This window comes from Diabrotica undecimpunctata, chromosome 7 (genome assembly GCF_040954645.1).
Source record: "Diabrotica undecimpunctata isolate CICGRU chromosome 7, icDiaUnde3, whole genome shotgun sequence".
In the NCBI taxonomy this organism is placed as follows: domain Eukaryota; kingdom Metazoa; phylum Arthropoda; class Insecta; order Coleoptera; family Chrysomelidae; genus Diabrotica; species Diabrotica undecimpunctata.
The window spans coordinates 159,576,712-159,591,937 of NC_092809.1; the positions used below are offsets into that span (position 1 = coordinate 159,576,712).

Genomic DNA, 15,226 nt, shown 5'->3' on the forward strand with positions numbered 1-15,226 from the left:
GAGCAGTGACTATACCGTTCTGAAGAGACCTAAGAAGGTCGAAATACGTATCAGCGGTTGTTGCTGCACTGTATCAAAACAAAAATCTATTACCGTCATTCTGTTTTGTTATTTACTTCGTTGGAAGTACGAGAAACTGAATTCACTACGAATTTTGACTAGGATGAACGGCTTGTGGAATGCAATTTTAGATTCCCTTGCCGAGTAATTCATCCAGCTGTTTGTTTCGCAAATTTTAGGGAACACAGTGGTTAAGATTTGAATTCGGTTTCGCTAAGTAGAAATCGTTTGATTTCTCTTTTTTTTTTTAAACTAAAATGTTAAAAAGTTCATGATCTCGTGCTGCAAGAAGATCAACGTGTGACTATTAGACAAATAATTTAATATACTGGTATCTCACTTTATGGTATATATTATGTCTGAAATTAATCTGAAAGCGTTGTCTGCAAGTTGTGTTTTAAGTTTTAATGCAGTATAGATAAGGCAAAGAAAATTTTCTGGCAAAATTAGTCGCAGTGAAGAAGTTCTAGATACAGTAAGGTTAACCATCGTCGAAAGAATTCAAGATGCAACCTTCAGCAGTGAAGGTCGTGCTAACCGTACTTTCAGATTTTAAAGATGTAATATTTGTATAATTCGTGAAAAAGGAGCCATAATTACAGGTGCTTATTTTGCCAATTTAATTTCAAATTTACGTAAATTAGTTTAGCATCCATCATATTCTCCAGACTTGACTACCAGCGATTACCTTTTCAAACTTCATAAGTTGAACAATCTTGGTTTCCAAAAGCATTAAATGCATAGATGGACAAGTAACATAGATGGCAACAGTGGTCTAACTAACAGATACTACGTTAAAAAATAAAAAGGAAATATTCTTTAATTTTCTTGTTGTCACTGGGTCAGGGATAGAGCAAAGGAATCAATTAATAGTATTAAATTTTTTGTTAACTTTCAGAAAAACAGAAAGCCTAGTTATATTTACAGTAAAGTATTCCTAATTTATAAAAAAATTTCTTTTTTGAAACCTCTTGTTTACCTTCCGCAATTAAAACGGTATTAATTTTTTTTTCATTTCTAACATTCAAAAGTTGAATTTTCAAGCAAAAACCTAGTCTGTTGTAACGAGTCCGTTACTTAAATAATTGTTTACCTTTTTTTTGTGACTGGAATCTTTTAATTTAATTCTAAATTAAATTCATATTGAAATATTTTTAAACTAAATATTTAAATAACTCCCAGTAAATCTTATTTTCTAAGGTTGGCATTAAACTGCGCCACCAGTGGTAAGATTCTGAAAGTACATCCATTCCACGACTTGTAGAACCTGAACAGGGTGACTTGTCAACTGGATGTGATCGAAGAAAGATCGTTTCGATCAGAATAGTAGCGGCTGGGAAGTGCCATTTTTTTTTTCCCGAATTGAGTTTAAGTTTATTTTATTGTCAAGAGCTGTTCGTTTTAGAAGAAATCATTTGAGTTATTTTGTTGTTTGTACGAGGATACTTTCAGTTGGGTCACCCTAGCCACCTACTCCCAGAATCCAGTTGCAAGTCAGGGGAAGGAATCTTTTTAGTTTTTTTTTGGGTTGTACTTACTAAGGACAAGGAGAAGAAGTTTTAAGTTCACTGGTTTTTATTGGAAATTTAAGAAGAATTTTAAGTTGACTTATTTGTCTAAGAGTACCTGATACAGGGAATCCAGGTTTGGTGTACCTTTTACCACCTGAGTCTAGCTCTCCACCGGATCATCTTCAAGGGCAACCTACGGAAACCGGCAGGAAGAACTTACTTTTATGTTTGTTTCTCATTCAATTATTTTAATTAACTTTTGCTACGTCATCTTCAAGGTTTTAACTTTTGGTTCCACTTTTAATTTAAATATATATCCTTAATAATAAATACCTTCAATTTTCTTAAAACATTAATCATTGTAACTTAATTTAATTATTTATTGTCTACCAAGGGATGAGGTTATAACTCTCCCTTGAATTTCTCTTTGTTAGGTTATCGTGTGCACACATATCCAGAGAGTTTTCACTTGAAAACCTAAACAATTCTTGAACGAAAACTAAACTATTAGTGAGTAGTATATAATTATATTTATTATTTATACATTATTATTGGGTATAACTTTTGTCACGATTTGAAATTAAGGGGTATATCAGGGGTAAATTGTTTTATAATTATATTCAGGGATTTTACTGTAAATATAGCTAAGTTAACTGTACATAAGAGGTGGTGGGTAGTATATAAGCATTTAAAATAGTCTGTACCTAAGTTTGGTAATTATTAAAGTTGTGGTTAAAATTTAATATTTTAATTAGTACCTATCTTTCATATTTCAGCAATACAAGATATCTCGGAAGAAAACATTTAACTTCCTGGCGCCCAAGCATTCATTAGAGCAACTTTTATCTTTCATCTGTTTATTTCTTGGTGGTTTTCTTGTCATTAGTTCTTATATCTTACGGTATCTGTAGGGCATGCAAATTGGCCAAATCCTTTTTGAGTGTCAAGTGGTCATTCTCCTGCATAGTCACTAGCCAACACTTAATTCTGCTATATTTTAAAATTCATATTTACCCTTTATTTATTTCTTTTACATAATTTATTTCTATCTAATCCCTTCCATCTTCCGTTATTCCACATATTAGTTCATTGGTGTATCAAGGTACATTTTAGAGTTCACCCTTTTGCTACACTGGATAGAGTCACCCAGACTCCTTAGCACATTTTTGTTACACTGTACATTAACATTCGAAAACGATCTAGAAAATAGTTATTTACGTTATTATTATAATGAATGCTTCGTACAAATATTGGTAAATCTGGAATCCTTCCTACACTCAATAAGGCGTTTATATAAATTCCGTTTATATACTCCAATCAGGAAATATATTTTAGTTGCTATAATTTAGCTTGAATATAATACATAATTTACCATTTTATCTCAGGTTCATTAATATTTGTAAACAACTCAGTCTAAATCAACTAAATATTCAATTACAGAAACAATCTCATTTTGTCAAATAATGTGAAACATAAATTCTCGTAAACGTATTACAAATAAATTCATTTTGTAACACTTTGATTTTTATGGTCACAAAAATAATAACACATGTACAATATGGGAACTTGTGTTTAGTGTTGCCAGACAGAGTCGTCTCGGCATTCATGGGAAAAACGTACGACGAGAAAATTAATGCTGATAAAATGGTTGTTTTAATTTTTTAATATTTTATTTATTTGTTTATGAGTCTGTATAAAAAATAATATTAGTTAATCGAGAAATAAACCCTTCAAGAATTAGTTTGATCCAGTTGGGTTAAAGTTGCAGCACAGAAAGGACCATACTTTGTAAATATTTTCAAATATACAGGGCCACTCATATTAACAGGGTGGAACAAACTTATCTTTTTTTAATGGAACATCCTGTATATTTTTACATTATTCGACTCTTTCCGATGTTCTTGTTTTTTCAATATAAGGTTTGGCAGGATTATACGAGGTAGTTTAAAAGATAATTACGTTTGGAAAGTATTTTGTGAGTTTTCTTAAATGGAACACCCTGTATTTTAGTATTGAATTGAAATGCTATTTTATGATACTTTATTATTTATTAAGAATTTCTTATACATAACTGCTTTAATTTGGTATAAATTATGAGTTATTCGTGATTTTTTGAGCCAAACAGTAATCGCAACAAAAGTCAGGTTAGATTTTATCATGTTGACCGTTCAGATATCTAATCTATCTAAATATTTTTTTTCAAAATGCATAATAATCTATTATTTGTTAGTACTGAATGAGATGTGCTCAAGAGCGACATGCCAAATTATTTGAAAAGAAGACGTTCAACCAATGTGCAAACCTCCTCCTGTCATCCTCCAACGTCTGAAATGGTGAACAATGCTATCAAAGGGCTCAAGGAAAGAGGTGGTTCTTCTCTTCAAGCTATCAAGAAGTATATTGCTGCAAATTACAAAGTAGATGCGGAAAAATTTGCACCGTTCATCAAAAAATATTTTAAAGCTGCAGTTGCTACTTAATCGTTGGTGCAAACAAAAGGAAAAGGCGCATCAGGATCTTTAAAGTTAGCGTCTACCTCATCGTCGTCTTCTGGATCTGCAAAGCCTAGTTCCGCAGAAAAAAAGAAAGCTGGAGGAACAACTAAACTGAAAAAAACTGACGCCGCTGCCAAACATTCTGCTGCAGGCGAAAAGGCAAAATCTGTAAAGAAAGTGACAAAGGCTAAAAAAGCCGCATCAAAGACAGAGAAAAAGCCGGCAAAGACGAAGAAAGTTGAAAAGAAGTCAGCACCTAAAACTGCGTCATCTTGATCCGCAGTTCCGACTTCCGCAGAGGACAAAGTAAAAACACCAACCAAAGCGAAGAAATCAAATAAAGGCAGTCCTACGAAAAAACCCAAAGCACCTAAGCTAAAGACCGCCAAGGCTGCTGCAAGTTCACCAAAAGCTAGAAAAGCTACTGCTCCTAAGAAGAAGTAATTGGACTAATTAATATCTTCGAATTATTAAAAACAATGCCGACGTAGCCGAAGCGGCTGATGATTGGATTTCTGTATCTGCCATTTCGTTGTAGATATAAAAAATCTTAAGTTAATATGCGGTATGTAACGATTTACTGACTGAAGAGCGAAAAATGAGATAGATGTGTTCAACGTCGAAACGCTAATTATCCGAAACGAAAAGTTACTTATTTGAATGTTCCAGAAAAAAAAAGGGTAGAGGAGGAAGGCCAACGAAGACCTAAGGGGAGGCTCTTAGGCTGGACATATCGGGAAAGTGGATTGATATTGGTGTGACCCAAGATAGAAACTTATGGAGAAATGTAATTAGGGAGGCACATCCCTCATAGGGATAAAGGCAAAGGGGGTGATGGTATATATATATATATATATATATATATATATATATATATATATATATATATATATATATATATATATATAATATATATATATATATATAATATATATATATATATATATATATATATATATATATATAAATTATGCCTTTTAAAGACATTTTGGCATAAGTGCCATACTCTAGAAAATGTAATTCCGTTTAGTTATAGATTTTGGAAATGGTAAAAGTAATCCTATTATTATTTTTCAAATAATATTGGAATTACTTATATTAAAAATACACGATGAATACAATATGTTGTATAAAATATTATGTAGCTTTATTTAAGAGATTGAAAGATATAAAATTTATTTTCACTTATATTCCAGAACGACGTTTTCAGTGCTGTATTATATTGTGGACATTCGGTCCCTTTTGGTCAATGGCACTTGTCTGCTTGTGTAGTTCGTTGCCAAGGGGTTGTTGAATCCGTCGCAATTTTACCATCGCAAAACAACATCTAACTGTTTACATGTATCAACAGGTTGCTCATAAAATCCAGTTCGCAGACAGCCAAGGTCATTCCCGAACCCCCGACTAACGCTGTTGCCAGCTGTGAAGTTTTCGTAAAGCAAATGATTTGGTCATTTAGAAAGTTATTAGTAACTGTTAGTGTTCTTCGTCAGTTAAAAACTATATTCTTAAAAATACAATTTGGATAAATAATAGAGTGGTAACTTCTTTGTGAAAGTTAAGTAAGTTTTATGTTTACACGTTCTTTTGTTCAACATATAATCAATTTTGATGATAAAAACATGATGGATAGAATAAGGTGATAAATGAATAAGAATTTGGTGCAAAACAAAAAATATAAATTTAAACGATGTAAGATATTTCTTATATTTATTTATAAGATTAAGCCACAATTATTGGTTGTAATGACCAGTCCCGGTGCTAGGGTATAAGGTGCTCGCCTGCAAAACGAGCGAAGGCGCCCTTTGTTTTTTAAAATTTAATTGCATATATTTAATCTTTTGAAAATTATTTTATGTTAATTGAATGCAACACTAAATAATGTTCTTTTAACTGCTTAATTGACAAAGCTGATAAATTAAATTTATGTAAAATTTTTATTTTACTACAAATCATTCATGTTCGCTCCTAACTGCTAACACAAAACCTTTAATCAAACACAGATTAGCGTATTGTGACTGGAATTGAAATTTAAAAATTAATTTTTCTATTTTACTATTTTGTATAACATTAGCAGAAACAAGCTCATCTTGGCGCCCGCCTGCAGTGCATCCCTTGCAGGCCCGTTATCGCCGGCCCTGGTAATGACAATTACATTTTACCTATAAATTTGACGTTTCGATTTTCACTTCGGAAATCGTCCTCAAAAAAAGATTATTAAATAATTTTGTTAGAAAACGATGTATTACCAAGATTGTTGACAAGGTTAGTTTTATGTCAAAGGAGTGGAAATCGAAATTTTTAGGTAATTGTAATTACAATTGTAACGATTATTTTGTCTACCACATAGGGTATTATTATAGGGGGTTGAAAATTTGGGACAGAAATTATTGGGGTGGAGATACGGGAAGCAAAATAAACCGAAACGTTGGCGAACGGCCACTATGGGTTTATTTGGAGAAATATCTTTTTAAGTGAAACTATGCATAGAGGTTAACCTTACTTAAAAAAACAAAAACAAAATCTCTATATGATTAGGTATTTACCAAAAGTAAAAAAAATAAGCTAGCTGCCAGTTGTCAATATTAAATTTTAAAACAGAACAAATAATATGACAGCTAGACCTAGACCACACCCTAGCATCTACAATTTTAATTATTACAATTTCTGAAATTCTTATTAAAGCAACTATTATTAGAAAATGTTTTTTTTTTCTTTAAAAATCAAACACAAAAGTTACCTGGATTTCACTAAAATTTCTGGGGTTAGGAACTGGACTTACTAAAATTTCTAGGGGTGGAAACTAGACTTACACTCTCTGCCACACGAACATATTCATCTCCAAACTGCGAAAAAGCCTGGTAACCAGAGACAAACAAAACAAGGATGGAAACTGGGCAAAATGAAAACATATGGTTATCCTTCAAAGTTGTTGTAAATGACACAAATCTCTTAGATACTTAGAAACATAGAAACAGTGATTACTCTTTCAAAACTGACACATTACGTTGAGTATAATTCACTATTTTCAACAAATTTGCCGGCTTTTTGACGCCGACACCCACACGAGTTTTAAGGAATTTATTATGCTACACAATCAATTGTGGCTTAATATCATATAAAGATAGTATTTAACTTAAAAGTTAAATGGTTTTAAAATGCCAAATGTAAACAGGTCAATTTTTATTCCAGAGAGAATAGATAGACTTTAATAATATAGACATTTTTCAAGCTCCTGTCTTCTACTTCCATAGCCCCTGAATTTCAAATATGTAGTAAATATAAAATTTGTTGCTCAGTATCACATAGGCATTTTCGTGGAGTATTCAGGCAATCATGATTTTTATTTCAATATTAACTCCATTTTCCAAATTGGCAAGTTTGTTAGTAGCCATTTAGACCATTTTTATAGTTTAATAGTGCTATTGACAGTTACATTGTATGGAAGTCTGATTATTAATAAATTGTGACTAATGAATAAATTGTGTTTGGATCATAAATTCTATTAGGCTCATTTTATTTACGTTAGTAAAATTATTGCAACGCAAAATTAGTTTTAATGTACATCCGATGTGATGAAAAAAATTGACGCTTGATTTCATTGTTGGGAAAGGTAACATTTACAATAAATTGATACTTTTGTTTTGTAAAGTTTGGTTGAGGTGGTTTGCAATTATTGCAGGGATGAGAATTTTGATTCTGACCAAAGTCAGACCATTTTTGATGTAGCAATGAGTGATTACATTTCCACATATTCTCGTTTTCAGCAGATGTTATTGAGGCATTTTCTAACTTTTTCTATTTGTTTTTATACACCCTCAAATGCATAGACTTGTTTCCTATGTTTTTTACTTCGAGATTTTACTTGGAAAATATTATATTAAATTTAATATTACTTATTATGTTTTTAATATTATGTAAAATAGATTAAACAAAACAAAACTTAATTGTAAATAAATTTAATATAATGTTTTGTTTGGCTTAATCTATTTTAATCTGTTAAAATATTATAGTATAATATTATGAGAACAAACTACTGTCTACTTAGACGCTTAGAATACAGTCTATAAAGTCTTATATATGTAAAACCAAATAAGTCCCGATCTTTTAGTTCATTTTACTGTAACGTATGGTCCTAAAGTTTTGGGAAAAATTTCAAAAGCATATAACTCTGACCACAATAATCTTATATTTTTATTAAATTATTCAACAATTTAACTTAACTATCCTTATTATAAATCAAAATTCAAATGACAGACAAGGGACCATTATTTTCGATTTGCCTAATAATTCCCCTGACACGTTGCATCATCCTTTGGACGACCTCGGCGTCAATTTCTCTAATTTTTGTATATATGCGGCGTCTTAACTGTTCCTGATTTTGTGCTTCCCATCCGTTATTATAGACTTTCCGACTTAATATTGCCCAGAACTCTTCAATTGGACGAGCCTGAGGTAGGTTGGGGGGATTTTCTGCTTTCGGTACAAAGATAATGTTGTTAGTTTCGTACCAGTCCCTTGTGATCCTCGCGTAATGACATGAAGCAAGATCTGGCCAAAAGACTATTTGATCATTTGCATGATGTGTGTTCACAAACTGAAGCAATTTAGAGAGACATCTTTGAATATAAATATTTGCGTTTAAGGCTTCGCCTCGAACAACACCAATGTAGGGCTGTGAGATAAAGCCACCTCAGAAATTGCACACCATACCAAAATTTTTTCTTACTTTTGAATTTTATTTCATCAGGTACATTTTCGTAATCGTTCGTGTAAAACCCATCGTTACCCTTCATCTCAGAGTTGGACAAAGTAAAATATTTTTCATCGTCCATCACGATCAACTTGTTGACGAAATGCACTCGCCTTAACGCGCGGCAACATCTCGGAATTCTCTCTAATTGATCCTCTGTGTATTTTGGAGCTTTCCTTCTTTTCCGGTAGATAATATTGTTACTCGATAGGGTCCTGTATACTGTAGTCTTTCCAACATAAAATCTTCTGGCCAGTTTTCGCTGTGAGACCCCAATTTTGTTCTTAGCTGCTTCAATCAGTCTTGCCTCTCTTATATGGTTCAAAATCCGCGGTCGGCCACTTTTACGCAAGTTAACACATGGTAAATCTTCTTCACATTCTCTTATTGTGCGATAAATTGTCGATTTGCTTATGTTTTGATCTCGATAAATATTAACAATATCTCGTTTCGATATTCGCCCAACCATATTATAAACACCTCGACGAATATCAATTTTATAAGACATTTTGCAGAGCACAAACCAAAATATTCTGCTTTGTTTATTAAATGTCAATAACTGATGACATTTCAATTCCATGGCCTTCTTTGTTAAATGCATTTTGCTTTTCAATCAAACCAGGTGAAATTGTTCCCAAAACTTTAGGACCATACGTTATTTTCATTATGTTTCAATAAATATTTGGTATAAAAGGATTTCATAATCTATCAGATTATATTCATATATTATATTATATCAAAATAGGTCATAATAATATTTATTCTGTCCATCTGTCCATTATCCGGTGGTTAATATTGGCAGCACCTTAGACACCTATCACAACTTTTTGCATGCTACTTACTCCTTGATCGATTTTACCGTGACTTGTTAATCTGACTCCGGACTAGATCTCTGAAGTCATAATTCCAGCGGAGTTGCCAGCTAGTTATTTTTTCCGGAGTATCTTAAAAGAAACACTTTAGGAAACATTGAGTTCTTTGTGTTTTATTTTTATCCCAAATAAGTTATAAAGGTTCATGTATTGGTTAACACGTTATGTACTTCATTTATTGTACAGAGTAGGAAGCAAATAACTGAACATGTAATATATAGGTAACATTAGATTGATTGATACACTTTCAGATACGACATACAGAGAACATCTTACATTTCGCCAATATCTGTAATTCAAAACTGCAGATAGAATAATAAGTTTTCAAATTGTTAAGTAAAAATTGTACTGCCTATTAAAGAAAAAGTTTTTGTGGTTAAAATGTATTATATTAAAAAATTAAAAATGTTTTCAATACTTATTTGCGAACACTAAAATCTAATACAAAACCACGGTTTTTAGTTTCCACTGAGTATAAGTCAACTTCACTGTAACATTTTAGAGAATAATAATTTAAAAACAAGTAGGTGATGTTTCTTAAGAATCTAAGAATTAAAACCAGTAGTTTATTTTTTGGTAGATTAATAAACATGTTGTAACCTCGGAAACCTTTTTTTGATGGTGCTAGAAAGGTCACCATTGGAGACACTGCGGACGGCAGCCAGATGGTTGGTGGAGAGCGAGTCGTGGGTTCGAAACTAGCTTTTGAAGCCGGGAATGGTTCCAACGGACGAAATAAGTAAAGATAGGATAAGAGATATTAGAAAAGATACAGAAATAAACAAAAAGATAGATGGGTAAAATTAACAAAGATAAGATAAGATAGGGAACAGGGCGTCACTTAATTTTTTGGGGTTTAAGGAGAAAATTAAGAAACCTTAGAAAAGAATAGAAATAAAGAAAGATATTTTGGTTCTGAGACCAAAGATAAGGAAAGTTGTCAACAGTTAACTATTCAATAAATGTTTTCAACACTCTACATAAACAAATAATAAATATATTAGGTGGACTCCGTCCATCTACTTACCTACGAAACTTAATCGGCCTGATCTTTCTACTGGTCAAAGGTATAGCAATATTTAAAGGTAAAAAGCAAATATTCAGAGTTATGGTTATATCAGGAAACTTTGTTAGGAGTCGACAAATAAAATATATACATAAAACAAAAACAATATATTCAACAACACAATGATGACGGTAGCTAAATGTACATACAAGTAATAAAAATACACCATCAACCATGAAATGGTCGTGTACACATAAAAATAAGCAGTAATATGAATAATAAGTACCTTTACAAATACAACAATATAATAATGGACAGGTTCAATTATCAGCGAAGAGAGCCTGACAGTGAGTAAGAACAAAAATTCAACCAAGGTTGATTAAAGGTCTCTCTTTGCTGTTTAATGCAAAGTTTAAAAGTTGAATGCAAAGTACGAATCCAGGGGGAACTCTCTGAACCTTTTAAAACAAATAACGGACTACGTCAGGGAGACCCACTCTCCTGTATACTATTCAATCTAGCTTTGGAAAAAGTAATACGTACGTCACAAATCACAACTACCGGTTCAATATATAACAAATCTGTGCAAATCTTAGCATATGCTGATGATATCAATATTGTTGGGAGAACGGAAAACGCAGCACGAGAGGCGTACGTAGCATTAAAGGAAGCGGCTACAAAAATGGGTTTAATAATAAACACCAACAAAACAAAATACATGAAAATAGGTACGCAACCACAAACACTACGGCCACTTGTTATAGAAAATGACGTCATCGAAGCAGTTAACGAATTTGTATACCTGGGAACGCTCGTCAATACTGAAAATGACACTACCGCAGAGATAAACCGCAGAATTTGCACGGCTAATAGATGCTATTTTGGGCTTAATCTCCTTTTTAAATCTACAGTTATATCAAGAAATACAAAAGTAAAACTCTACAAAACAATAATACGCCCAGTCCTAACATATGGTTCAGAAACCTGGACTTTAACAAAAAGTAATGAAAACATGTTAGGATGTTTCGAAAGAAAAATACTAAGGCGCATCTATGGAGCGGTAAATGAAAATGGTGTCTGGAGAAGACGATACAACTTCGAACTCTATAGGATATACCAGGAACCAGATATCGTAAAACACATAAAGATAGGACGTCTAAGGTGGGTAGGCCATGTTATGCGGATGGAGCAAACCGACCCAGCTAGAAAAACGCTCCTTGATAGACCTATTGGTCAAAGAAGAAGAGGAAGACCCAGAACAAGATTCCTAGATAACATCGATGAAGACATGAGAAATATGGAAATACGTGCTTGGCGGAGGAAGGCGATGGATAGGGACGACTGGAGAAAAATTCTTGGGGAGGCTAGGACCCACACAGGGTTGTAAAGCCAAAATGATGATGATGACTTTGCTGTTTAATGGCATATCTCGAGACACCGGGTTAAAAATGCATAACTATTATAGCAAATAACAAAAATTAATCAAATCTAAATTTACTAGAATTCAAAAAGGTTACCGAAATAAAAATTTAACCAAACCGCACTTGGTTAAGTTGATTTATCTATCTCGCACTGTTATTTAATGATTGAGAACTAAATGTTCGTAATTATGTTTATTGAAATTTCTTAGTAGTTGATGGAAAGTTCGTAAGAAAATATTGAATGTAAAAATCAGTAGTTACTCTCAACTACAGGTGAAGACATGGATGAACTTAGATTCGCCCAGATGATTGAAAAACAATATGATAGAATACCATATTATTCGCCCAGATAAGTGGAGATACTAAGATTATGGTAACTTACAGTAATTCCTGATGACTGCTGCACTATTTCACCGAAGTTAATTTACTTTACTATAATACTTTACTTGTATCAAGCACTGAAGTTAATTAAAATTAAAGGTACTCTATACCAATATTTAATCTAATATGATATTAGATCAAAAAACTCAAATATACAAGTGTATACACACTTAGAAAGAAAATGCACAGATAAAGTGAAACAGAGACGATAATGAGCAAAGCGCCTTTACTCGACGAATGCCCACCGGGAAGTAAGTTGGTTCCTCTAAAAGTTTACCAAACTAGCCAAAAAAAAGGTGAGGGTATCTCCCACTCAAAAATGATAGGCCAACCTAGATGGATTTCTCAGAAGGTAAAAAGATTCTAACGATCACCGAAACTAACGGTACCCTTCTAGCTAGGAACGTGATGAAATATAAAATCCCTTCCATTAGGTTATTATAGAAAAACATTTCTACGTGCCCCGACGATATTTAACAACTTTATCATAAAGGAACCCGGCCTTAGAGCCGGAAGGAATTAACCGAGGATTACCTAAACCGTCGTTTTTAAATAAGTAGGTATTTTGTTCCCCTTAATATTTCGGTAATTTTCAATAAAATTTCCTAATGGTCAACCTAATAACCGCGCATATATTATTTGCAAATACGGCCATCGGCGTCTCAGCAACGGGGTAAAAGGATTAGAAATAATTTAATATATTAACTATAAAAAATGTTACAATGTACCATAGAATTGCCATCAAGTAATCGCCAATTGCAAAAATATATTAACATCTAAAAATAGTATATTTTCAGTCAGTTGTAGAAGTTACAGAAAAAAAGTTTCTTATATGTTTTTAACATTATTTTAACTTACCGCTATAATAAATATTTATAAGTATATAAAGTTTGGTCTTTGTAACTTTTAGTCCCGTTTTTTGGGTTTTAAAATAATTTTGGAACAGCAAACGGAAAAAAATTAAAAGCTTGAAGTGATTTTTTTGATTTTATTCGAGAGACTTCCTCTTCATTAATATTTAGATTGTTGCAATTTTACCTCGTTTTTTGGACACCTGAAAAATACTGTTTTTGATTTGCGATTAAATACTACAGTTTCCCGTTTCAATTTAATTCTCAAAAATAGATGAGTTATCAATGTTAAAAAAACTATCTCTGCGTGTCAAATTAAAAAAAAATGTTAATATACTCAAACAGTTGTGTGTTTGTTTTTGATAAATGATGCTTTATACAAAATAAGTCCAAAATTTTACGTAGAATCTAGAAATACAATGTTATATCAAAGAATATAGATAAGCGTCTATATTCTTTGGTTATATTATAATATAACATTATAGGGTGTTCCATTAAAAATAATCTTTGTAACGACGGTATAACCGAAAGTAATAGCGAGTTTTAAATATTTTAGAGGTATATATTCACCTACAGTTAACGGGAGTCATCGAGCAAAAAGACAAAAGAGGGAATGTAAAGGTAGTGGAGGCAAAAATATTGTTAGACAGGAAGTGCCATATTGAGAGGCCACATTAAACAAGGAAAGAGAGACTCTGTCCTTGTTTAAGAAACCAAATTTAGTTAAGTTATGTTATTGCTGATGTTATTGTTTGTCCCAACTGTCATATGAAAGATCATTTCCATTTTCTATTGAAGTTTTTTAACAATTGTTTCACATTTTAGACTATTATTATTATTTAATTAAAACTTTATTGTGTTCTAGTGTTAAAAAAAATATTTGAAGTGTATTATGTATTAATATTATGTAATATTAATATTATGTAATACATATAACAAATAAATAGATAAATTAGAACCCCTACACCACTGTATTATTATTGTGAAATGTCATGAAATTTAAATTTGGCGCATTCGCATTTCCGGATATGTCCGCCATCAGAGGCCACTTTTTTGGTCTCCTTTTCATAACGATTAGATTCCCTCTTTTGTCTTTTTGCTCGATGACGGGAGTACACATTTTCATATTTCAAATCCGATTATTTTCAGAGATAATTCTTATGTGCGGACTACGTGAAACATCCTGTATAAAGTGAGTGTATAGTCATGGATTTCCTTGTGATTGGTAGCCGTATTTTAAATCCAGAACCTAGAAGTTGTAAGTCGTAGCCTAAATGTTACGCTATATGCTTCCATCATTAGGTGGCTTTTGCAGTTTTCAATAAAGATTATTCAAATGAAGAAACAATAAATCTATTATTTAGGTTAAGTTAATTAGGTTAGATGTGTCTTTATCTTTGTTACGATTCGCATAAGAAAATCTGACGCCCTTTTTGCTCTCTTTTTAAATATATATACAATACCCTCGTTTCCTCTTGTAAGAACCAATGAAATATTTATGACTACAGGCAGGCAGGTGCCTATTCTAATTTGACCTAAATACCTCCGGCTTCGATTTTTTGTTTGCCCTATAGTGGCCTTGCTGGATGCTTTTGTCTGCTTATACAGGTTTCTTTTATTTTTTACGTCAGATTGGGAGAAGCTGCCTTTTATACTTTTTTAAATATTTGATGAAAGGCGATATTTTTTTGCGTCATTAGTCGATATAGGTAAAATTCGTTTTGGGGTAGGTTACAAAAAATGGGACTGAATGGTAAGACGTGAAAAATTAGGTCGCTCGTTTGTGCGATTGTAGTATTCATTTTTAATTAAAGGATTTTAATTAGAGGAAGGTGATAAATATTGTGAACGTTGTATAAAAATATAGAGAAACGTT

General features: G+C 32.2%; 1 protein-coding gene and 1 pseudogene across 2 annotated transcripts in view; both read left to right on the forward strand.

Moving 5' to 3' along the window:
- Positions 1 to 15,226, forward strand: part of LOC140446094 (basic helix-loop-helix ARNT-like protein 1) — a 243,697-nt gene that overhangs the window by 119,996 nt on the left and 108,475 nt on the right. The window lies entirely within an intron of this gene.
- LOC140446138 (histone H1-like) lies at positions 3,830 to 4,510 on the forward strand (annotated as a pseudogene).